Source organism: Pseudorca crassidens, chromosome 1 (assembly GCF_039906515.1).
Source record: "Pseudorca crassidens isolate mPseCra1 chromosome 1, mPseCra1.hap1, whole genome shotgun sequence".
Classification (NCBI taxonomy): domain Eukaryota; kingdom Metazoa; phylum Chordata; class Mammalia; order Artiodactyla; family Delphinidae; genus Pseudorca; species Pseudorca crassidens.
This window is the reverse complement of record NC_090296.1, coordinates 128,052,799-128,077,970: the sequence shown is the minus strand read 5'-3', so window position 1 is coordinate 128,077,970 and position 25,172 is coordinate 128,052,799. Positions and strand designations below refer to the sequence as shown.

At 48.8% G+C, this 25,172-nt stretch overlaps 1 long non-coding RNA gene and 7 other non-coding genes across 18 annotated transcripts in view; all 8 read right to left on the bottom strand.

Annotated features, from left to right (window-relative positions):
* The window catches only part of LOC137232859 (uncharacterized), a 139,756-nt gene that overhangs the window by 26,163 nt on the left and 88,421 nt on the right, over positions 1–25,172 (bottom strand). Inside the window, exons 1-9 of one of the 11 annotated variants that reach the window (XR_010947234.1) lie at positions 17,017–17,165; positions 13,940–14,670; positions 12,497–12,626; positions 11,968–12,135; positions 9,091–9,253; positions 4,703–4,834; positions 4,414–4,566; positions 3,935–4,034; positions 2,667–2,690 (exon numbers count right to left, since the gene is read on the bottom strand). This is a non-coding gene — a long non-coding RNA (uncharacterized lncRNA). The other 10 variants (XR_010947226.1, XR_010947225.1, XR_010947227.1 and 7 more) reach the window with 10 other exon arrangements.
* On the bottom strand, positions 8,759–8,850 carry LOC137207493 (small nucleolar RNA SNORD116). The gene has a single exon (XR_010935119.1). It is a non-coding gene; the product is annotated as a small nucleolar RNA SNORD116 (small nucleolar RNA).
* On the bottom strand, positions 11,637–11,728 carry LOC137207640 (small nucleolar RNA SNORD116). Its single transcript, XR_010935192.1, has one exon. It is a non-coding gene; the product is annotated as a small nucleolar RNA SNORD116 (small nucleolar RNA).
* LOC137207504 (small nucleolar RNA SNORD116) lies at positions 14,171–14,262 on the bottom strand. Its single transcript, XR_010935124.1, has one exon. It is a non-coding gene; the product is annotated as a small nucleolar RNA SNORD116 (small nucleolar RNA).
* On the bottom strand, positions 16,685–16,776 carry LOC137207469 (small nucleolar RNA SNORD116). The gene has a single exon (XR_010935104.1). It is a non-coding gene; the product is annotated as a small nucleolar RNA SNORD116 (small nucleolar RNA).
* Positions 19,185–19,276, bottom strand: LOC137207579 (small nucleolar RNA SNORD116). Its single transcript, XR_010935163.1, has one exon. It is a non-coding gene; the product is annotated as a small nucleolar RNA SNORD116 (small nucleolar RNA).
* On the bottom strand, positions 21,744–21,835 carry LOC137207463 (small nucleolar RNA SNORD116). The gene has a single exon (XR_010935101.1). It is a non-coding gene; the product is annotated as a small nucleolar RNA SNORD116 (small nucleolar RNA).
* On the bottom strand, positions 24,244–24,335 carry LOC137207574 (small nucleolar RNA SNORD116). Its single transcript, XR_010935161.1, has one exon. It is a non-coding gene; the product is annotated as a small nucleolar RNA SNORD116 (small nucleolar RNA).

The following is a 25,172-nucleotide window of genomic DNA, read 5'->3' as shown; positions in this document are numbered from 1 at the left end:
AATAGATTAAAGACCTAAATGTAAGGCCAGAAACTATCAAACTCTTAGAGGAAAACATAGGCAGAACACCCTATGACATAAATCACAGCAAGATCCTTTCTGACCCACCTCCTAGAGAAATGGAAATAAAGACAAAAATAAACAAATGGGACCTAATGAAACTTCAAAGCTTTTGCACAGCAAAGGAAACCATAAACAAAACCAAAAGACAACCCTCAGAATGGGAGAAAATATTTGCAAATGAAGCAACTGACAAAGGATTAATTTCCAAAATTTATAAGCAGCTCAATAATGAAAAAACAAACAACGCAATCCAAAAATGGGCAGAAGACCTAAATAGACATTTCTCCAAAGAAGATATACAGACTGCCAACAAACACATGAAAAAATGCTCAACATCATTAATCATTAGAGAAATGCAAATCAAAACTACAATGAGATATCATCTCACACCAGTCAGAATAGCCATCATCAAAAAATCTAGAAACAATAAATGCTGGAGAGAATGTGGAGAAAAGGGATCACTCTTGCACTGCTGGTGGGAATGTGAATTGGTTCAGCCACTATGGAGAACAGTATGGAGGTTCCTTAAAAAACTACAAATAGAACTACCATATGACCCAGCAATCCCACTACTGGGCATATACCCTGAGAAAACCATAATTCAAAAAGAGTCATGTACCAAAATACTCATTGCAGCTCTATTTACAATAGCCAGGAGATGGAAACAACCTAAGTGTCCATCATCGGATGAATGGATAAAGAAGATGTGGCACATATATACAATGGAATATTACTCAGTTATAGAAAGAAACGAAATTGAGCTATTTGTAATGAGCTGGATGGACCTAGAGTCTGTCATACATAGTGAAGTAAGTCAGAAAGAGAAAGACAAATACCGTATACTAACACATATATACGGAATTTAAGAAAAAAAAACTGTCATGAAAAAACTAGGGGTAAGACAGGAAGAAAGACAGAGACCTGCTAGAGAATGGACTTGAGGATATGGGGAGGGGAAAGAGTAAGCTGTGAGAAAGTGATAGAGAAAGGCATGGACATACATACACTACCAAATATAAGGTAGATAGCTAGTGGGAAGCAGCCACGTAGTACAGGGAGGTCAGCTCGGTGCTTTGTGACCACCTAGAGGGGTGGGAAAGGGAGGGTGGGAGGGAGGAAGACGCTAGAGGGAAGAGATATGGGAACATATGCATATGTATAACTGATTCACTTTGTTATAAAGCAGAAACTAACGCACCATTGTAAAGCAATTATACTCCAATAAAGATAAAAAAAAAAGACACAATCAACCGAGTGAAAAGGGAGAAAATAATTGCAAATTATGTATCTGATAAGGACTAATATCCAAAATATATTAGTTATTTAACTCATATAACTCAACAACAAAAAAAGCAACCTGATTTAAAATGGTCAAAGGACTTGAATAGACATTCTCCAAAGAAGATATACCAATGACCAATACGTGCATGAAAAGATGTTCAACATCATTAATCATTAGAGAAATGCAAATCAAAACCACAATGAAATACCATCTCATGTCAACTAGGAGGGTTACTATCAAAAAAAGCAGAAAATAATGTGTTGATAAAGACGTAGAGGAATTGGAACCCTTGCGCACTATTGGTGGAAATGTAAAATGGTGCAGCCACTATGGAAAATAGTATGGTGTTTCTTCAGAAAATTAAAAAGAGAACTACCCTACCATCACTATGTATCATCTTGGTACATACCCAAAAGAATTCAAAGAAGGGTCTCAAAGAGATATTTGTACATTCATGTTCATAGCATTATGCACAAAAGCCAAAGATGGAAGCAACCCAAATATCTATTGACAGACCAATGGGTAAACAAAGTATGGTATATTCTAGAATATTATTCAGCCTTAAACAGAAAGGAAATTCTGACACATGCTACAACATGAATGAACCTTGAAGAACTCATGCTAAGTGAAATAAGTCAGAAACAAAAGGGTATTGTATCATTTCACTTATATGAGGTACCTAGAGTAGCCAAATTGATAGAGACAGGAAGTAGAATGGCAGTTACCAGGGGCTGCAGGGACGGGAGAATGGGAGCTTTTGTTTAATGGGTACAGAGTTTCAGTCTTGCAAGATGAAAAAAGTTCTGGAGGTGGATGGTGGTGAGGTTTGCACAATAATGTGAATATACTTAATGCCACTGAACTTTAACCTTAGAAATGATTAAGATGGTAAATTTTATATGTATTTGACCACAACTTAAAAGTAAAATTTTAAAAAGATATTTTAAATATAAAAAAAAAGATGGAATGGTTCGCTGTGTACCTGCATTTAACTGTATTAATTTATTTCTTTACTTAGATATTTAAAAATAATATTCCAAACAAAGAAAGAGCAAAAGTTATAGAAATAAAGGAGACAGAAAACATGAATAATTCACCATATTATTAATGTCTCACAGTATTTGAATTAACAGTCTTTAAAAAAACATGTGAATTCCTGACTTCTTAAAAACAATAATAAAAATAATTCTGCAAAAAACTTATTGAAAATTGGGTTGTTATCTCTGGAATACATTGTTTTTGCCATTCCCAGGTGAGAAGGCTGTTACAAAAACAGCAGTTCCTTGGTGTAGTGGTGAGAATTCCAAGCAATAAAATGTACCTTCCATTCAACATTGCTTCCAATCTACAAAGCACAAGCAAAAATTATGGAGGTTGAGAAAGAAAATCTTAGTACAATGTTAAATGGTAAAAGCTTACATAACATTCACCATAGTTAGTCACTATACAACTGATATCACCAGAAGAGTTACACTCACTATTTGGAACATGGTAATATACAGATTAATTTTTTTAATAAGACATTAATTTCAGAGTTCCCCAGAGCACATGCCTCAGAACCATGCATTACAAGCAGGATCTCTCTTATACACATTTGAAACACACTGAGGGCAGAAGTCATGAAATCCATATAAAAATGCAAGAATTTTAAACATGATTTCACATCTAAAAATGTTTATTATTATATATTATAATATATATTATTATTATAATTGAAGCCAGCAATCAAATGTATATGAAAGTTGTTCTTCACATGATAGGAGGAAAAAGAGAGACACAACTAAACAACAGTTGAAAACTTAAGACTGGGTTGGCAAGCAGATTAAAATGTATTGTGAAGACATTCCAAAATATAGTACCTATGCTTCAATTTCCATGTAACTGTTTCACTTAATGTAGAAATGAAGAATAAAAACCCATGAAACCTATGATCTCTTTGAGTTTTGACCATCTAACTGCCCTAAAGAGACTGTTACTCAGAAGATTCCAGCAGCTCAGACAAACATGTATAAGCATAAACATACCCACATTTTCCGCACTCATGTGCTGGTTCTCTAGAGTCTGTTTACTAAGTATGTAAATAATGCTGCCAGGTGAGCACTCAGAGAGTTTCACTATTATCCCAACACTGTAGAAGTACAGACCTCTGCCTAATTCAGTTTATCGAACACATGCACATTGGTGAGCTTTCAAATACAACAGTTCCTGTTGGTACCTCACAGCTGAACAAACTCAACACTCCTTCCACATATTTTGCACAGGGTGGGTATCTGTGCTGGACCTCAGTTTCCCAGAACTGATTAGGTCACGCATTTTGTTCAGATTTTCTGAGATCAATAATTACAGTCATCATCAATCCAATGACATTATTAAAAGGGTTACTTTGAGGCTCAGTTAAGAAACAGACCAAGCACTCAGGAGTTCATCACCCATGGACTCACTGACCTATCATATTCAGTCATAGAGGCCATATATCACATATACTTCCCAAGGCTCCAAGGCTGACTAGCATAGTCAAAGACTTACTGTTATTGAAATATTACATTACCCCTACAAGAAATGTCAGTATTTCCAGGACAAAATGCTTACCAGTTTGAGAATGGACCTTAAGGATGGAAAGACAGACTTATTCTGAATCCTGTCCTTTATGTCACCTCTCTTTCATATGAAACACAGTACTTGATCCATGCTGCATGTAGGAATAAAATAAAATGTGGAAAGATGAGAAGTAAATGTGTCCATTGGTCTGCCAGGCACAAGATGGTAGAGTTCACAAATGTACCCCTACATTAAATAAAATAATGTATTTCTCTCCTGAAATATTTCTGAAGTTATTCCAATAATATTAATTGTGTTAATCTCTACCCTCCATCAGAGCAAATATTGTCCAGTATTTTCTGCCACCAGATAATCAGATGTTTATAGACAATTATAAAATTTACTTCCTATAATTTATGCAACCAGGTTAACTTTCAAATACCATAGTCACTATTGGTAATACTTCTTGATCAACTGAATTCCCTCCATTTTTTGCCTAGTATAGTGCCTTGTGCTGGACCTCAACTCACAGAAGTAATTTTGTCAGTCATTTCATTCAGACTCCTCTGAGATCCATTTCTGAAGTCATCATCAATACAGGTACATTTGTAGAAGAACATTAAACGTGAGATATGTGGCAGAGACTGAGCACTCAGGATTCCAACACCCTCAGACACAATGACCTGCAGTTTTAAATCACAGAGACCAATCATCACAGTCAATGACCTAGTCTCACAGTTGACTAGCTTGGCCAGAGTTTTATTATCATTGGAATGTTACAATGCTCTAATGTCAGTATTCTCAGGACAAAATACTTACCAGTGTGAGAATTCCCACTGGACTGTGAGGTTTGGATGGCAGATTTAGTCATGATATTCTCCATCATTTCACTTCTCAAGGTGAAAAAAATTAGTTCTTTCATAAAAAAACAAGTGCTGATTCTAAGTTGAACTACAAAAATAGAGCAAAAGTGAGCAAAGATTTGTAACCCATTCACTGATCAGTTGGCCTAGGAGTCCCTACACTGCAGGTATTCTCATTTAGTTAGCCTCGAAGATGTCTAGAGGAGAGAAACTCTTTCTGTATCTAAAAAGGCTAAAAACCGGGTGACAAAGGTCAGGTCATCCCATGTTATTGAGCAGCCTTAATTAAGAGGAACTATTCATTTCTGTATGCTGGAGTCTCCCTTACCCCAGTGAGAGCCTTAGGTAACCCAGTCTAGAAAAAACCTTCCAACACCTTATACAGGACTAGTAGGAGCTATGTGAATGTCCAGCAAAACCAAAGAAACCAAGGGATCAAAACAGCACCAAATCGGCTCTGACAATCAGACTGCAATTGAAACCACACCCTAGAAAAATGTGATAAGACATTGAAATAAACCAACACAGGGATCATGGAATTAAAATAAAAAATTAAATAGAGATCAGGTATCCTAATATAATATGAAAAACTGCCCAATAGAGATGCAAATAGACATTATCATACTAAGTGAAGTAAGTCAGAAAGAGAAAGACAAATACAGTATGATATCACTTATACATAGAATCTAAATTATGGCACAAATGAACCTATCTACAAAACAGAAACAGACTCATAGACATAGAGAACAGACTTGTGGTTGCCAAGGGGGATGGGAGGAGAAAGAAGGATGGACTGTGAGTTTGGGGTTCGTAGACACAAACAATTACATTTAGAATGGATAAACAACAAGGTCCTAATATATAGCATGGGGAACTATATACAATATGCTATGATAAACCATAATGGAAAAGAATATAAAAAAAGAATGTGTATGTGTGTATAACAGAGTCACTTTGCTGTACAGCAGAGATAGTTACAACATTGTTTATCAACTATACTTCAATTTAAAAAAACCCTGCCTGGGCTTCCCTGGTGGCGCAGTGGTTGAGAGTCTGCCTGCCAATGCAGGGGACATGGGTTCGTGCCCCGGTCCGGGAAGATCCCACATGCCGTGGAGCGGCTGGGCCCGTGAGCCATGGCTGCTGAGCCTGCGCTTCCGGAGCTTGTGCTCCGCAACGGGAGAGGCCACAACAGTGAGAGGCCCATGTACCGTAAAATAAAAATAAAAATAAAAAAACCCTGCCTAACAGGAATGAAAAAATCACACTATACAAGAAAAATAATCATGAACAGAATGCGACCAGAAAATCAATGAAGGAAACAAAAGCTTAAAAATGCAGTTATAGAAAAAATATTAAAATATTGATGAACAAATTTTACAGTGTAAATAAAAAATACCTTAAAATAAAAAAAAATAATCTCCAGTAAATAATATGAATTGTAAATAAACAAATAAATAACTGAAATACAAATTAACCTATATAATAAATATGAAAATCTCACCAGATAGGTTCACTATTAGAGCTGACAAAACAGGAAAAATATTAAGAGAAATTAGTGTGGATCAATAGATAAAAATCATTTTAAAACCAGAAAATAAAATCTAAGAAACAAATCCTAATAACAATCTGTGTGATTAAAAAGAAAAGATTGCTAGATATTAAATAACTCATTAAAAAAGAATACTAATCAACTAAAGGTTAAAAATACAGAAGTTGTAGGACAAACATATAAAAGCATGAATTCAGAATTTAAAAAATTCTACAGTTAAAACACTGTAATCAAAAAGGTAGCTGGAAATAAAATGTAAAACTAAAAAGTTCTATTATATAATAACATTTCAGGAAAATATGAAAGCAAAAAATGAAAGAAGGTGTACCTGACACAGCACTGAGAAATATTTAGCTGTAGTTTATTAATTTAAAAAATATCTAGGGACTTCCCAGGCAGTCCAGTGGTAAAGACATTGCCTTCCAATGCAGGGGGTGGGGGTTCGATCCCTGGTTAGGGACATAGGCTCCCACATGCCTCGTGGCCAAGAAAAATAAAAAATAGACAGAAGCAATATTGTAACAAATTCAATAAAGACTTTAAAAACGGTCCATATTAAAAAAAAAGAGGAAAAATAGACTATGATAATGACATTATAAGGACAAATAAATAACAAAATAAGATCAAAAAAGACACTATCCCCTATGAACACACAGGGTCTATTAAAATTCTTGATGGAAACCATTTGAAAATGTAAAACGTAGTCTCTGAAAAAAACAAACAAAACAACACTGTCTGAAGAAAATGGCAACTTTATCACAATATAACACATATAATAAAATTCAAGGAAAAAACTGGCTAATGACAAAAGATGAATACTTACTATAAAAAATAATCATGATTAACAAAGCTAGAATAAATTAGTTTGCTGGGACACATTACAAAAAGAATGGAAAAACTGTAAGGATATAAGATAAAAAGTCAACAAACCACTTGGACCTGGCTCACTTAGCTAGGTAAGGGGAACTAACGAGCACAGTTCCATATGAAATTAAAGCCAAGCCAGAGTCTCTTCATTTGGACAACACGGACAGCTAATGGCATAGGAGCCATTCCGATGCCCAAAGTTGCGGGACAAAACCCTTGCAGCAACTGGGTAACTTGCCGTGGTGCTTTGCACTTTCACACTCTGGGTCTGTCAGTGCCATGACCTCGGAGAAACCATGAGACCCTGGTCCTCCAGAACTAACGTATATCCCACAGCCGCACAAAGAGAGAACCGAGACAACAGCATGGATTCTTGAAATGGCATGACTTCTCTGGCCTGAGACCAGGAATGCCAGAGAACACAGGCTCGCTGCACCAGTGGGTGGCAGGACGAAATGACCCCCGTATCACACATCCTCTCCTGCCCTTAAACCTACTGTAGCCTTTCCTTGGCAGCCGACTCCCTTGTTTCTGCATGGAGGCGCCCAATAACATCCGGGAAGAGTTATAAGCCTCAGGGAATGCTATGCAGGCTGGGTACAGAAAAGACATTGGGCTGTCTTGAGGAACACTCTCACATCTTCAACACAGGGGGACCATGGCAAAAAGGGGACAAAATACCCCCCGGCCTCCAAATTGGGCCCCATGAGAAGACACCATACTATGCCACGAAGGCAAACATTTGACGGCACAGGGACCAGTCATGAAGCAAATCGACAAAGGAGAGGCAAAGGGTGGGATGATCCACAAAATTGCACCTCGTATTTCTTCCTTACATGTGCCTCCAACGCGCCTGAGAGCATCACAAAGGAATGGACTATGTCCACTGTCGATCAACACACCCACCAGTAAACCTGTGGGATTAGCCAACTATCTCACGTGTATTTCCCATTCGCCTTGCTTTCTCTCTGGGCCAGGATCCAAACACCACACGGCAAGGTGTCAGAGCCACCCCTCACCACAGAAGGTTGATTTCACCAGGAATTGCCTAAGGCATTTTTGAACCATAACAAGAAACAAGAGGGATACAACCCAAGGAGGAGCCATCAGCTTGGCCCAACTCCCAGAGACACTGGCCCACTTTATTTCCCCCGATCATCAGGAGAAACTTTAACTGCATCCGGTCGCCCAAGCAGAACATGACAAAGAAGCCTGGCATAGGCCAGGACTCCTTCTCTGACCCTGAGCATACAGACTTCTGTTTCTTTGAGGGCACAAGGCAACGACCAGGGGGTGGGGGAGGCCTGTAGAACTCAATTGCAGGTGATAGGCCCACCAATGGCTCACACTTCCTCTCCCTCCCGCATGCTGAACCACGGTAGGGGACAGCAGTCATGGCTAGACAAAGGCGCCCAGAGACGGCATGCTATCCCTAGCCTTCCCACTTGGATGGGCATCCCAGGCTCCTTTCCCAATTGCTCTTCTCCCCACAAGAAGACCACCACCCTCAAATTGAACAACGAGGCTATGGACACCCATGTCAGCAAATGCAATGTGAACCTCTCCCTACTTTCCTTTTGGGAGCCACGTGCTGGACCTCAGTTCCAATGAGGAGATGGTAGGGATTTCTCACTCATTTTGTTCAGATTTCCAAGGAATGCATCTGTGGGAGTGATCAGCGATCCAGGCACATGCTCAAACGCTGAACATGCAAAGTTGTAGCCTCCACCATGGGACGGCCAGCGAGCTCAATCATGTCAGCATTCGGGAGTGGCCAGAGCAAAGCCATGGGGCAGGTAGTGCAACCAAGTCTCAGGGCATCGAAGCTGGTGTTCCCCAGGAAAAGACCAGAGGTGAGGGTGTAGTCCCAGTGCACAAGTTCCCCTGGCCAAACATCTAGGTTTCAGCAAAGAAGTGCTGCTTACCGCCACAAGGGTTAAACCAGGATCCTTACGGACTGCACGCCAACGCCCCTCCAAGACTCCTACACCACACCTTGCCTTTCTGCATCGTCCTCACTTCGCCGGGTATCACGGATTATATGGAGGGCTCCAGGCTGCTGCTGGCATTCGTTCCCTGGCATTCCACCTGGCTCGGGGTGAGAGAACACACGTATGCTTGAGGATGGTGCACAGGCACACCAAGGGAAAGGGCGATACCACCTAGGGATGTGCATTCTATCTCGCCTAAACATTTCATTTGCTGCCCATCTTGTCTGTGTATCAGCAGCCAAATGTGAATGCATCGGGATGTGGACGCCTGCAGAGCATGCAGACATCAGGACAAAGAGCGCCACTGTCCAACAACCCCCTGCTCTCGGGCCCTGCAATTCCTCTCCTGAGCTCTCCTCTCTCCGACACAGGAAAAGGATGTCATCCTGAACACCAGAGACACCCTCAGGGGAACTGGGCTCCCTCAGCCTAAGAGCCACTGCCCTCTAGGGAAACACACCTGCTCTAGGAACATACACTTCCGCACAACTGACTCGCCATCAAGTGGAAACAGGGTCCCTGTGATCTTGCACAAGGGAATGGTCATGACCGAAAGTGATGACCTCCATCAAAAGGGGTTCCTCAGGCCTTAGGACAAAGGGCACTGAGGAACCGCTGGACTGAACAAGGGTGAACAGCAGCAGGCATGCTTCCTGGTCTCCAGCCAAGCCAGAGGACCTTCACTTGGACCACACAGAGAGCAAATGGCATCAGAGCCAATTTGATGCCCAAAGGTGCAGCAAAAGACCTTTGCAGCACCTGGGTAACTTGCCATGGCGCCTTGTACTTTCACAATTTGGGTCCGTCAGTGCCATGTCCTCAGAGATACCATGAGACCAGGTCCTCCAGAACCAACGTGTCACCAAGAGTCGTACAACAAGAGAACTCAGCCAACATCCTGGACCCTTGAACAGCCATGACTTCTCTGACCTGAGGCCAGGCATGCCGGAGACCACAGGTTCACCGCACCAGTGGGTGGCAGGATAAAATGATCCCTGCACTCCACATCCTCTCCTGCCCTTAAACCTGTAGCCTTTCCTTGGCAGCCGACTCCCTTGTTTCTGCATGGTTGTGCTCAATGACCTCCGGGAAGAGCTCCAATCCTCAGGGAACGCTATGTGGGCCGGGTATAGAAACGATGCTGGGCTGTCCTGAGGAACACCTTCATATCTTCAACACAGGGGGAACGTGGCCAGACAGGGACAAAACACACCACGGCCTCCAAATTGGCCCCCATGAGAAGACACAATACTGTGCCGGGAATGCAACCATTCGCTGGCACAGTGACCTGCCATGAAGCAAATCAACAAAGGAAAGGAAAAGGGTGGGGTGGTCCACGAACATGCACCCTTAATCCTTTTCTACACATGCCTCCAAATGTGCTGGAAGGCATCCCAAAGGAGTTCCAGGAACCCTATGGCCACCATCAATCTATCTACCACCAGTAAAACTTGCAGGCTTAGCCAGCCTTCGCACGTGTGTTTCCTGCTCACCTTGCCTTTCTCTCTCTGCCAGCATCGAAATATCTCACCGCAAGGTTCCAGAGCCACCCCTCACCAGAGAAGCTTGATTTTCCTGGTAATTACCTAAGGCATTTTCCAGCCCCTCCACACGTAACACACAAGAGGGACACAACTTGAGGAGGAGCTATCAGCTTGGCCCAAGTCCGGGACAGTGGCCCATTTTTTTAAAAAAATTATTTATTTATTTATTTTGGCTGCACTGGGTCTTTGTTCTGTGTGAGGGCTTCCTATAGTTGTGGCAAGTGGGGGCTACTCTTCACTGTGGTAAGCAGACTTGTCATTACAGCGGCTTCTCTTGTTGTGGAGCATGGGCTCTAGGCGCATGGCTTCAGTAGTTGTAGCATGTGGTCTCAGTAGTTGTGGCTCGCGGGCTCTAGAGCGTAGGCTCAGTAGTTGTGATGCATGACTTAGTTGCTCTGAAGCATGTGGGATCTTCCCGGACAAGGGATCGAACCGGTATACCCTGCATTGGCCAGCAGATTCTTAACCCCTGCACCACCAGGGAAGCCCAACAGGGGCCCGTTTACTATCCCCGATCAGCAGGAGAAACCGAAACTGCATCCCATCTACCAAGGAGCCTGGCGTAGGCCAGGACTCCTGCTCTGACCCTGAGCGCAGAGACTTCTGCTTCCTTGAGGGCACAAGGCAACGACCAGGGGGCGGGAGAGGCCTGTAGAACTCAATGGCAGGCCATAGTACCGCCAATGGCTCATGCTTCCTCTCCCACCAGAAGGCTGAACTGTGGCAGGGAACAGCAGTCCTGGCTAGACTCAGGTGCTCAGAGATGGCATGCTGTCCCTAGCCTTCCCACGTGGAAGGGAATCCCAGGCTCCTTCCCAATGGCTCTTTCCCCACAAGAAGCCTGCCACCCTCAAACTGAACAAAGTTGCTGCAGCTGCCCACGGTAGCAAATGTAACATGAACCTCTCCTTATTTTTCCTTTGGGAGCCATGTGCTGGACTTCAGTTTCAATGAGGAGACTGTAGGGATTGCCCACTCATTTTGTTCAGATTTCCAAGGAATGAATTTATGGGAGTGATCATCGATCGAAGCACCTGCTCAAAGCCTGGACATGCAAAGTCGCAGCCTCCACCACCGGCGGCCAGCGAGCTCAATCATGTCCACAGTCAGGAGTAGACAGAGCCGAGCCACGGAGCAGGAAGTGCAGCCACATCGCAGGACATTGGAGCTCGGTGCCATGGGAAAAGCCCAGAAGGTGAGAGTGTAGTCCCAGTGCACAAGTCCCCATGGCGAAACATCTAGGTTTCGGCAAAGAAGTTCCACTTACTGCCACAAGGTTTCCACCAGGAAGCTCAAGGACTTCACGCCAACACCCCTCCGACACTCCTTCACCTTGCCTTGCCTCGCCTTGCCACACTGTCCTCACTTCACTGGGTATCATGGACTATCCAGAAGGCCCCACGCTGCTGCCGCCATTCATTAACTGGCACTCCACCTGGCTCGGGGTGAGAGAACACACGCACGGTTGAGGATGGTGCATGGGTGCACAGAGGGACAGAGCGTACCACCCAGTGATGTGTGCTCTATCTTGCCTCAACATTTCATTTGCTGCCCAGCTTGTCTGTGTGCCCACAGCCAAACATGAATGCATCATGAGGCAGACGGCTTCAGAGCACGTGGCCATCAGCAAAAAGAGCACCGCTGTCCATCAACCCCCTGGTACGGGCCCTGCAATTCCCCTCCTGAGCGACCTCCCCACAGACACAGCATAAGGATGTCATCCTGAACTGCTGAGACACCCTCAGGGGAACTGGGGCCCCACCAACTTACAGTCACTGCCAACCAGGGGAACACACCTGCTCTTGGCACATACGCTTCCTCACATTGCACTCCCCTTCAAGGGGAAACGTGGTCGCTGCAATCTTCCACAAGGGAAGGGCCCTTGGCCGAATTCGATGACCTCCATTAAAAGTGGCTCGAAGGGACCTGTGACAAAGGGCACCTGAGGAACCCCTGGACTGACCAAGGGAGACTCATCAGCAGGCATGCTTCCTGGTCTCCAGCCAAGCCAGAGGCCCTTCCCTTGTACCACACGCAAAGCTAATGGCACCGGAGCAATTCCAATGCCCAAAGTTGAGGGTCAAACCCTTGCAGCAACTGGGTAACTGACCGCAGCACCATGCACTTTCGGACTCTAGGCCCATCAGTGACCTTGGAATAAGCGTGAGACCCTGGACCTCCAGAACCAATGTGTCACCCACAGTTGCACAACGAGAGAACCCAGCCATGAGCCAGGACCCTTGAAACGACATGACTTCTCTGGCCTGAGGCCAGGCACGCTGGAGACCATAGGGTTGCCGCACCAGCGAGTGGCAGGACAAACTAACACCTGCACCACACATCCTCTCCTGCCCTTAAACCTGTAGCCTTTCCTTGGCCACCGACTCCCTTGTTTTGTGCATGGTTGCACCAAATGACCTCCAGGAAGAGCTCCAAACCTCAGAGAACGCTATGTGGACCGGGCATAGAAATGATGCTGGGCTCTCCTGAGGAACACCTTCATATCTTCAACACATGGGGGAACGTGGAAAGACACAGACAAAACACCCCACGGCCTCCAAATCGGCCCCCATGAGAAGACACAATACTGTGCTGCGAAGGCAACCATTCGCTGGACCAGTGACCTGCCATGAAGCAAATCAACAAAGGAGAGGAAAAGGGGGGGATTGTCCATGAACATGTACCCGTAATCCTTTCCTACACGTGTCTGCAAATATGCCTGAAGGCATCCCAAGGAGTTCTGGGAACCTAAAGGCCACCATCAATCTATCCACCTATGAGTAAACCTGTGGGTTTAGCCAACACTCTCACGTGTATTTCCCACTCGCCTTGCCTTTCTCTCTCCACCAGGATCCAAATGCCTCACAGCAAGGTGCCAGACCACCCCTCACCAAAGAAGCTTGATTTCCCAGGGAATTGCCTAAGGCATTTTCCAGCCCCTCTACACACAACACACAAGTGGGACACAACCCGAGGAGGAGCCAAGGGCTTGGCCAGACTCTGGGGAACAGTGGCCCATTTGATTTCTCCCCATCATCAGAAGAAACCTAAACTGCATCCTGTCTCCAAAGCAGAACATGACACAGAAACCAGGCCTAGGACAGGACTCCTGCTCTGACCCTGATTGCAGAGACTTGTGTTTCCTTGAGGGCATGAGGCAATGACCAGAGGGCAGGGGAGGCCTATAGAACTCAATGGCAGGCCAGAGATCCACCAATGGCTCACACTTCCACACCCACCTGCATGCTGAACCGCAGAAGGGGACAGGAGACCTGGCTAGACTCAGGGGTCCAGAGTCATCAAGCCGTCCCCAGCATTCCCATGTGGATGGACATCCCCTGTTCATTTCCAAATGGCTCTTTCCTCATGAGGAGGCCACCACCCTCAATGTGAACAACGTGGTTGCAGATGCCCAAGGTCGCAAATGCAGTGTGAACCTCTCTGTAATTTTCTTTTGGGAGCCACGTGCTGGACCTCAGTTCCAATGAGGAGACAGTAGAGATTGCTCACTCATTTTGTTCAGATTTCCAGGGAATGCATTTATGGGAGTCATCATTGATCCAAGCACCTGCTCAAAGGCTGGATGTGCAAAGTTGCAGCCTCCACCGTGGGAGGGCCAGTGAGCTCAATCATGTCAGCAGTCAGGAGTGTCTAGAGCCGAGCCATGGGGAAGGAAGTGCACCCAAGTGTCGGTGCATTGGAGCTTGGGTGCCCCTGGAAAAGCCAAGAAGGTGAGGGTGTAGTCTTGGTGCACAAGTACCTGTGGCCAAAAATCTACGTTTCTGCAAAGAAGTTCTGCTTACTGCCACAAGGTTTCCATAAGGAACCTCAAGGACTTCACGCCAACAGCCCTCCAAGACTCCTTCACCTTGCATCACCTTGCCGCACTGTCCTCACTTCACTGGGTATCACGGACTATACGGAGGGTGCCATGCTGCTGCTGGCATTCATTCCCTGGCACTCCACCTGGCTTGAGGTAAAAGAACACATGCACTTTTGAGGATGGTGCACGGGTGCACAGAGGGAAAGGGCGATACCACCCAGTGATGTGCACTCTTTCTCACCTCAACATTAAATTTGCTGCCCATCTTGCCTGTGTGTCTGCAGCCAATCATGAATGCATCGTGGTGCAGACACCTTCAGAATGTGCGGCCATTAGCACAATGAGTGCTGCCATCCATTAACCCCCAGTACGGCACTGCAATTCCCCTCGTGAGTGACCTCCACACTGACACAGCAAAAGGATGTCATCTTGAACGCCCCAGAAAACCTCAGGGGAAATGGGATCCCTCAGCCTAAGAGCCACTGCCCTCCAAGAGAACAAACCCACTCTTGGCATATAGGTTTTCACTTAATGGACTCGCCCTCAATGGGAAATGTCGGCCCTGAGATATTGCACAAGGGAACGGCCTTCAGCCTAATGTGATGACCTCCATTAAAAGCGGCTCATAGTGACCCATGACAAAGGGCACCTAAGGAACCCCTGGACTGACCAAGGGGGACTCAAGAGCAAGCATAGTTCCAGCCCTCCTGACAAGCCAGAGGAGCTTCCCTTGGACAACAGGCAAAGCTAATGGCATAGGAGCCATTCAGAGGCCCAAATTACCAGGGCAAACCCTTGTTGCTGTGGTGCCTTGCACTTTCACACTATGGACCCGTCAGTGAAAACACCTTGGAGAAGATGTGAGACCCAGGTCCTCCAGAAGCAACAGGTCACACACAGGTGTGAAATGAGAGAACCAGCCAACAGCCTGGACACTTGAACCTGCATAACTGGTCTGGCGTGAGGCCAGCCACACTGGAGAAAAAAGGCTCGCAGCACAAGCGGGGGGCTGGACAAAATGACCCCGACACCACACACCATTTCCTGCCCATAAAACTGTAGACTTTCCTTGGCAGCCGACTCCCTTGTTTCCACATGGTTGCGCCCACTAACCTCCGAGAAGAGCTAAATACCTAAAGGAATGCTATGTGGTCTGAGTATAGGAATGATGCTGGGCTGACCTGAGAAACACCTTCACACCTTCAACACAGGGGGAACGTGGATAGACAGGGACAAACACCCCACGACCTCCAAATCAGCCCCCATGAGAAGACACCATACTGTGCCACAAAGGCAACCATTCACTAGCATAGGGACCCGCCATGAAGTAAATCGACCAAGGAGGGGAAAAAGGCGGGACAGTCCACAGAAGTTCTCCCGTGTTCCCTCTCTACACGTGCCTCCAAATGCTCCTGAGGGGATATCAAAAGTGTTCCTGGAAGCCTATGGCCTCTGTCAATCTGTCCACCCACAAGTAGACATGTGGGCTTAGCCAGCCATTTCATGTGTCTTTATCAGTAGCCTTGCCCTTCCCTCTCCACCGGGATCCCAACGTGTCATGGAAAGATGCCAGAGCCACCCCTCACCAAAGAAGCTTGCTGTGACTTATCTTGACTAAGGCATTTTCTAGCCTGTTCACACAGCACACACAAGCCGGAAACAACCCGAGGAGGAGCCATCAGCTTGGCCAACCGCCCGGGGACAATGGCCCATTGGATTTCTCCCCTCATCATGAGAAACCTAAACTGCATCTGGTCTCCCAAGCAGAACATGACAAAGAGCCAGCCCTAGGCCAGGAATCCTGCTCTGACCCTGAGCATAGACTTCTCTTTCCGTGAGGGCACAAGGCAACGAGTAGCCGGTGGCGGCGGCCTGTAGAACTCAAATGCAGTCGATAGGACCACCAATGGTTCACGCTTCCTTTCCTAGCCGCATGCTCGTCCGTGGCAGGGGACAGAAGTCCTGGCTCGACCAAGGAACCCAGAGACGGCACGCTGTCCCTAGCCTTCCCACCTGGATTGGCATCCCAGGCTCCTTTCCCAATGGCTCTTCTCCCCATGAGACGGCCACAACCCTCCACTTGAACAACGTGGCTGTACACACACACGGCAGCAAACGCAACCTCAACCTCTCCCTACTTTCCTGTTGGGAGCCACGTGCTGGACCTCAGTTCCGATGAGGAGACGGTAGGGTTTTCTCACTCATTTTGTTCAGATTTCCAAGGAATGCATTTGTGGGGGTCATCATCGATCCAAGCACATGCTCAAACGCCGGACATGCAAAGTTGCAGATTCCACCAAGGGACGGCCAGTGAGCTGAATCATGTCAGCATACAGAAGCGGCCAGATCTGAGCCATGGGGCAGGAAATGCAGCCAGTTCTCAGGTCATCGAAGCTCATGTTCCCCAGGAAAAAGACAGAAGATGAGGCTGTAGCACCGGTTTTCAGTTCCCGTGGCCAAACCTCTAGGTTTTAGCAAAGAAGTGCCACTTACCGCAACAAGGTTTAAACCAGGATCCTCATGGAATGTGCGCCAACACCCCTGCGAGACTCCTCCTCCTCCCTTCACCAGGTATTATGGATTATACGGATGGCCCCAGGCTGCTCTGCTGCTGGGATTCCGTCCCTGGCAGTCCACCTGGCTCGGGCTGAGAGAACACACGCGTGCTTGAGGATGGTGCACGGGCGCACCGAGGGAAAGGGCGATACCATCTAGTGATGCGTGCTCTATATCCCCTCAACAGTTCATTTGCTGCCCATCGTGCCTGGGTGTCCGCACGTAAATGTGAAAGCAATGTGGCGTAGACGCCTTCACAGCGTGCCGCCATCAGGACAAAGAGCCCCGCTGTCCAACAACACCCTGGCCTCGGGCCCTGCAATTCCTCTCCTGAGCACTCTCCCCTCCATCACAGCTAAAGGATGTCTTCCGGAAACCCTGAGACACGCTCAGGGCAACTGTGCCTCCTCAGACTAAGAGCCAGTGACCTTTGGGGAACACACCAACTCTAAGCACACATGACTCCACACAGTGGACGCGCCCGGAAGATCAAGAGATCTTCCACAAGGGAAGGGCACACGGCCGAATATGACGGCCTCCATCAAAAGCGGCTCATAGGGACCCACGACAAAGGCACGTGAGGAACACCTGGACTAATCAAGGCAGACTCACCAGCAGGCATACTTCCTGGCCTGCTGTTAGGACAGACGACCTACCCTTGTCGTACACACAAAGGTAATGGCATGGGAACCATTACGATGCCCAACGTGGCGGGGCAAACTGTTGCAGCAATTGGGTCTCTTGCAGTGCTGCCTGGCACTTTCACACTCTGGGTCCGTCAGTGACGTGACCTCGGTGAAACCGTGAGGCCCAGGTCCTCTAGAAGCAACGTGTTACCTACAGCCGCGCAACAAGAGAACCCGGCCAACAGCCTAGACACCTGAACCGGTATGACTTCTCTGGACTGTGGCCAGGCACGCCGTACACCACAGTCTCAAAGCACCAGCGGGTGGCAGGAGAAAAGATCCCCGCACCACACATCCTCTCGGGCCCGGAAACCTGTAGCCTTTCCTTGGCAGCCGACTCCCTTTCCGCGTGGTTTTGCCCAAAGACCTCCGGGAAGGTCTGCAATCCTCAGGGACTGCTAGGTGGGCTGGGTGTAGTACCGATGCAGGGCTGTACTGAGGAACACCTTCACATCTTCAACACAGGGAGAACGTGGACAGACAGGGACAAAACACCCCACGGCCTCCAAATCAGCCCCCATGAGAAGACACCATACTGTGCCACGAAGGCAACCATTCCCTGGCACAGGGACCCGCCATGAAGTAAATTGACCAAGGAGGGGAAACAAGCGAGACACGCCACAGATGTGCTCCCGTGTTCCCTCTCTACACTTGCCTCCAAATGTCCCTGAGGGAATACCAAAAGTGTTCCCGGAAGCCTATGACCACCATCGATCTATCCACCCACCAGTAAACCTGTGGGATTAGCCAGCCATCTCTCGTGTCTGCTTCATTCGCCTTGCCCTCCTCTCTCCACCGGGATCCCAACGTGTCAGGGAAAGATGCCAGAGCCACCCCTCACCAAAGAAGCTTGCTGTGACTTACCTTCACTAAGGCATTTTCTAGCCCTTTCACACAGCACACACAAGCCAGACACAACCCGAGGAGGAGCCCTTAGCTTGGCCAACCTCCCGGTGACAATGGCCCATTGGATTTCTCCCCTTATCAGGAGAAACCTAAACTGCATCTGGTCTCCCAAGCAGAACATGGCAAAGAAGCCTGCCCTAGGCCAGGAATCCTGCTCTGACCCTGAGCCTACAGACTTCCGTTTCTTTGCGGGCACAAGGCAACGAGTAGCCGGTGGCGGAGGCCTGTAGAACTCAAGGGCAGGCGACCGGACCACCAAGGGCTCACGCTTCCTCTCCTACCCGAATGCTGAACCGTGGCAGGGGACAGCAGTCCCGGCTAGACCAAGGAACCCACAGACGGCACGCTCTCCCTAGCCTTCCCTCCTGGATTGGCATCCCAGGCTCCTTTCCCAATGCCTCTTCTCCCCATCAGACGGCCACAAGCCTCAACTTAAACAGCGTGGCTGTGGACACCCACGGGAGCAAATGCAACGCGAACCTCTCCCTACTTTCCTTTTGGGAGCCACGTGTTGGACCTCAGTTCCAAGGAGGAGACGGCAGGGATTTCTCACTCATTTTGTTCAGATTTCCAAGGAATGCGTTTGTGGAAGTCATCGTCGAGCCAAGCACATGCTCAAACGCTGGACATGCAAACTTGCAGATTCCACCACGGTACGGACAGCGAGCTGAATCACGTCAGCATACGGAAGTGAACAAAGCAAAGCCATTGGGGAAGGAAATGCAGCCAGTTCTCAGGGCATCGAAGCTCGGGTTCCCATGGAAAAGGCCAGAAGGTGAGGGTGTAGCCCCGTTGCACATGTTCCCTTGGTCAAACCTCTAGGTTTCAGGAAAGAGGTGCTACTTACCGCAACAAGGGTTAAACCAGGATCCTCATGGAATGCGGGCCAACACCCCTGTGAGACTCCTCCTCCTCACTTCACCGGGTGTCAGGGATTATACAGATGGTCCCAGGTTGATCTGCTGCTGGAATTCCTTTCTTGGCATTCCACCTGGCTCGGGGTGAGAGAACACATGCGTTCTATAGGAGGGTGCACGGGTGCACCGAGCGAAAGGGCGATGTCCCTCAGTGATGCGTGCTCTGTCTCCCCTCGACATTTAATTTGCTGCAGATCTTGCCTGTGGGTCCGCAGGGAAACGTGAAAGCAACATAGAGCTGACGCCTTCAGAGGGTGCGGCCATCAGGACATAGAGCACCGCTGTCCAAAATCCCCCTGGTCTCGGGCACTGCAATTCCACTCCTGAGTGCTCTCCCATCCACCACAGCAGAAGGATGTCTTCCTAAACCCCTGAGACACCCTCTGGGCAACTGTGGCCCCTCAGACTAAGAGCCGGTGCCATCTAGGGGAACACGCCCGCCCTTGGCACATATTCTTCCACACAAGTGCCACGCTCTTACGGGCAAGAGATCTTCCACAAGGGAAGGGGCCTTGGCCGAATATGACGGCCTTCATCAAAAGCAGCTCGAAGGGAACCGTGACAAAGGGCACGTGAGGAACAGCTGGACTGATCAAGGGAGACTCACCAGTAGGCACACTTCCTGAGCTGCTGCCAAGACAGATGACCTACCCTTGGTTCACACACAGAGGTAATGACATGGGAAACATTCTGAAGCCCAACGTGGTGGGGAAACCCTTGCAACCAAATGGCATGGGAGCCATTCCAATGCCCATTGTGGCGGAGAACACCATTGCACCAATGGGGTCAACTGCAGTGGTACCTGGCACATTCACACTCCGGGCCCGTCAGTGACGTGACCTCGGAGAAACAGTGAGGCCCAGGTCTTCTAGAAGCAAGGTGTGACCCACAGCCATGCAATTAAGAGAACCCAGCCAACAGCCTAGACACTTGAACCGCTATGACTCGTCTGGCCTGTGGCCAGGCACACCGGATACCACAGTCTGGATGCACCAGCGCGTGGCAGTAAAAATGACCCCCGCACCACACACCCTCACCCGCCTTTAAATCTATAGCCTTTCCTTGGCAGCCGACTCCCTTTTTTCCGCATGGTTGTGCCCAGTGACCTCCGGGAAGAGCTGCAAACCTCAGGGAACGCTATGTGGGCCAGGTTTAGTAAAGATGTTGGGCTGGACTCAGGAACACCCTCACACCTTCAACACAGGGGGAACGTGGACAGACAGGGACAAAACACCCCACGACCTCCAAATCAGCCCCCATGAGAAGACACCATACTGTGCCACAAAGGCAACCATTCACTAGCATAGGGACCCGCCATGAAGTAAATCGACCAAGGAGGGGAAAAAGGCGGGACAGTCCACAGAAGTTCTCCCCTGTTCCCTCTCTACACGTGCCTCCAAATGCTCCTGAGGGGATATCAAAAGTGTTCCTGGAAGCCTATGGCCTCTGTCAATCTGTCCACCCACAAGTAAACATGTGGGCTTAGCCAGCCATTTCATGTGTCTTTATAGGTAGCCTTGCCCTTCCCTCTCCACCGGGATCCCAACGTGTCATGGAAAGATGCCAGAGCCACCCCTCACCAAAGAAGCTTGCTGTGACTTATCTTGACTAAGGCATTTTCTAGCCTGTTCACACAGCACACACAAGCCGGAAACAACCCGAGGAGGAGCCATCAGCTTGGCCAACCGCCCGGGGACAATGGCCCATTGGATTTCTCCCCTCATCATGAGAAACCTAAACTGCATCTGGTCTCCCAAGCAGAACATGACAAAGAGCCAGCCCTAGGCCAGGAATCCTGCTCTGACCCTGAGCATAGACTTCTCTTTCCGTGAGGGCACAAGGCAACGAGTAGCCGGTGGCGGCGGCCTGTAGAACTCAAATGCAGTCGATAGGACCACCAATGGTTCACGCTTCCTTTCCTAGCCGCATGCTCGTCCGTGGCAGGGGACAGAAGTCCTGGCTCGACCAAGGAACCCAGAGACGGCACGCTGTCCCTAGCCTTCCCACCTGGATTGGCATCCCAGGCTCCTTTCCCAATGGCTCTTCTCCCCACGAGGCGGCCACAACCCTCCACTTGAACAACGTGGCTGTACACACACACGGCAGCAAACGCAACCTCAACCTCTCCCTACTTTCCTTTTGGGAGCCACGTGCTGGACCTCAGTTCCGATGAGGAGACGGTAGGGTTTTCTCACTCATTTTGTTCAGATTTCCAAGGAATGCATTTGTGGGGGTCATCATCGATCCAAGCACATGCTCAAACGCCGGACATGCAAAGTTGCAGATTCCACCAAGGGACGGCCAGTGAGCTGAATCATGTCAGCATACAGAAGCGGCCAGATCTGAGCCATGGGGCAGGAAATGCAGCCAGTTCTCAGGTCATCGAAGCTCATGTTCCCCAGGAAAAAGACAGAAGATGAGGCTGTAGCACCGGTTTTCAGTTCCCGTGGCCAAACCTCTAGGTTTTAGCAAAGAAGTGCCACTTACCGCAACAAGGTTTAAACCAGGATCCTCATGGAATGTGCGCCAACACCCCTGCGAGACTCCTCCTCCTCCCTTCACCAGGTATTATGGATTATACGGATGGCCCCAGGCTGCTCTGCTGCTGGGATTCCGTCCCTGGCAGTCCACCTGGCTCGGGCTGAGAGAACACACGGGTGCTTGAGGATGGTGCACGGGCGCACCGAGGGAAAGGGCGATACCATCTAGTGATGCGTGCTCTATATCCCCTCAACATTTCATTTGCTGCCCATCGTGCCTGGGTGTCCGCACGTAAATGTGAAAGCAATGTGGCGTAGACGCCTTCACAGCGTGCCGCCATCAGGACAAAGAGCCCCGCTGTCCAACAACACCCTGGCCTCGGGCCCTGCAATTCCTCTCCTGAGCACTCTCCCCTCCATCACAGCTAAAGGATGTCTTCCGGAAACCCTGAGACACGCTCAGGGCAACTGTGCCTCCTCAGACTAAGAGCCGGTGACCTTTGGGGAACACACCAACTCTAAGCACACATGGCTCCACACAGTGGACGCGCCCGGAAGATCAAGAGATCTTCCACAAGGGAAGGGCACACGGCCGAATATGACGGCCTCCACCAAAAGCGGCTCATAGGGACCCACGACAAGGGCACGTGAGGAACACCTGGACTAATCAAGGCAGACTCACCAGCAGGCATACTTCCTGGCCTGCTGTTAGGACAGACGACCTACCCTTGTCGTACACACAAAGGTAATGGCATGGGAACCATTACGATGCCCAACGTGGCGGGGCAAACTGTTGCAGCAATTGGGTCTCTTGCAGTGCTGCCTGGCACTTTCACACTCTGGGTCCGTCAGTGACGTGACCTCGGTGAAACCGTGAGGCCCAGGTCCTCTAGAAGCAACGTGTTACCTACAGCCGCGCAACAAGAGAACCCGGCCAACAGCCTAGACACCTGAACCGGTATGACTTCTCTGGACTGTGGCCAGGCACGCCGTACACCACAGTCTCAAAGCACCAGCGGGTGGCAGGAGAAAAGATCCCCGCACCACACATCCTCTCGGGCCCGGAAACCTGTAGCCTTTCCTTGGCAGCCGACTCCCTTTCCGCGTGGTTTTGCCCAAAGACCTCCGGGAAGGTCTGCAATCCTCAGGGACTGCTAGGTGGGCTGGGTGTAGTACCGATGCAGGGCTGTACTGAGGAACACCTTCACATCTTCAACACAGGGAGAACGTGGACAGACAGGGACAAAACACCCCACGGCCTCCAAATCAGCCCCCATGAGAAGACACCATACTGTGCCACGAAGGCAACCATTCCCTGGCACAGGGACCCGCCATGAAGTAAATTGACCAAGGAGGGGAAACAGGCGAGACACGCCACAGATGTGCTCCCGTGTTCCCTCTCTACACTTGCCTCCAAATGTCCCTGAGGGAATACCAAAAGTGTTCCCGGAAGCCTATGACCACCATCGATCTATCCACCCACCAGTAAACCTGTGGGATTAGCCAGCCATCTCTCGTGTCTGCTTCATTCGCCTTGCCCTCCTCTCTCCACCGGGATCCCAACGTGTCAGGGAAAGATGCCAGAGCCACCCCTCACCAAAGAAGCTTGCTGTGACTTATCTTCACTAAGGCATTTTCTAGCCCTTTCACACAGCACACACAAGCCAGACACAACCCGAGGAGGAGCCCTTAGCTTGGCCAACCTCCCGGTGACAATGGCCCATTGGATTTCTCCCCTTATCAGGAGAAACCTAAACTGCATCTGGTCTCCCAAGCAGAACATGGCAAAGAAGCCTGCCCTAGGCCAGGAATCCTGCTCTGACCCTGAGCCTACAGACTTCCGTTTCTTTGCGGGCACAAGGCAACGAGTAGCCGGTGGCGGAGGCCTGTAGAACTCAAGGGCAGGCGACCGGACCACCAAGGGCTCACGCTTCCTCTCCTACCCGAATGCTGAACCGTGGCAGGGGACAGCAGTCCCGGCTAGACCAAGGAACCCACAGACGGCACGCTCTCCCTAGCCTTCCCTCCTGGATTGGCATCCCAGGCTCCTTTCCCAATGCCTCTTCTCCCCATCAGATGGCCACAAGCCTCAACTTAAACAGCGTGGCTGTGGACACCCACGGGAGCAAATGCAACGCGAACCTCTCCCTACTTTCCTTTTGGGAGCCACGTGTTGGACCTCAGTTCCAAGGAGGAGACGGCAGGGATTTCTCACTCATTTTGTTCAGATTTCCAAGGAATGCGTTTGTGGAAGTCATCGTCGAGCCAAGCACATGCTCAAACGCTGGACATGCAAACTTGCAGATTCCACCACGGTACGGACAGCGAGCTGAATCACGTCAGCATACGGAAGTGAACAAAGCAAAGCCATTGGGGAAGGAAATGCAGCCAGTTCTCAGGGCATCGAAGCTCGGGTTCCCATGGAAAAGGCCAGAAGGTGAGGGTGTAGCCCCGTTGCACATGTTCCCTTGGTCAAACCTCTAGGTTTCAGGAAAGAGGTGCTACTTACCGCAACAAGGGTTAAACCAGGATCCTCATGGAATGCGGGCCAACACCCCTGTGAGACTCCTCCTCCTCACTTCACCGGGTGTCAGGGATTATACAGATGGTCCCAGGTTGATCTGCTGCTGGAATTCCTTTCTTGGCATTCCACCTGGCTCGGGGTGAGAGAACACATGCGTTCTATAGGAGGGTGCACGGGTGCACCGAGCGAAAGGGCGATGTCCCTCAGTGATGCGTGCTCTGTCTCCCCTCGACATTTAATTTGCTGCAGATCTTGCCTGTGGGTCCGCAGGGAAACGTGAAAGCAACATAGAGCTGACGCCTTCAGAGGGTGCGGCCATCAGGACATAGAGCACCGCTGTCCAAAATCCCCCTGGTCTCGGGCACTGCAATTCCACTCCTGAGTGCTCTCCCATCCACCACAGCAGAAGGATGTCTTCCTAAACCCCTGAGACACCCTCTGGGCAACTGTGGCCCCTCAGACTAAGAGCCGGTGCCATCTAGGGGAACACGCCCGCCCTTGGCACATATTCTTCCACACAAGTGCCACGCTCTTACGGGCAAGAGATCTTCCACAAGGGAAGGGGCCTTGGCCGAATATG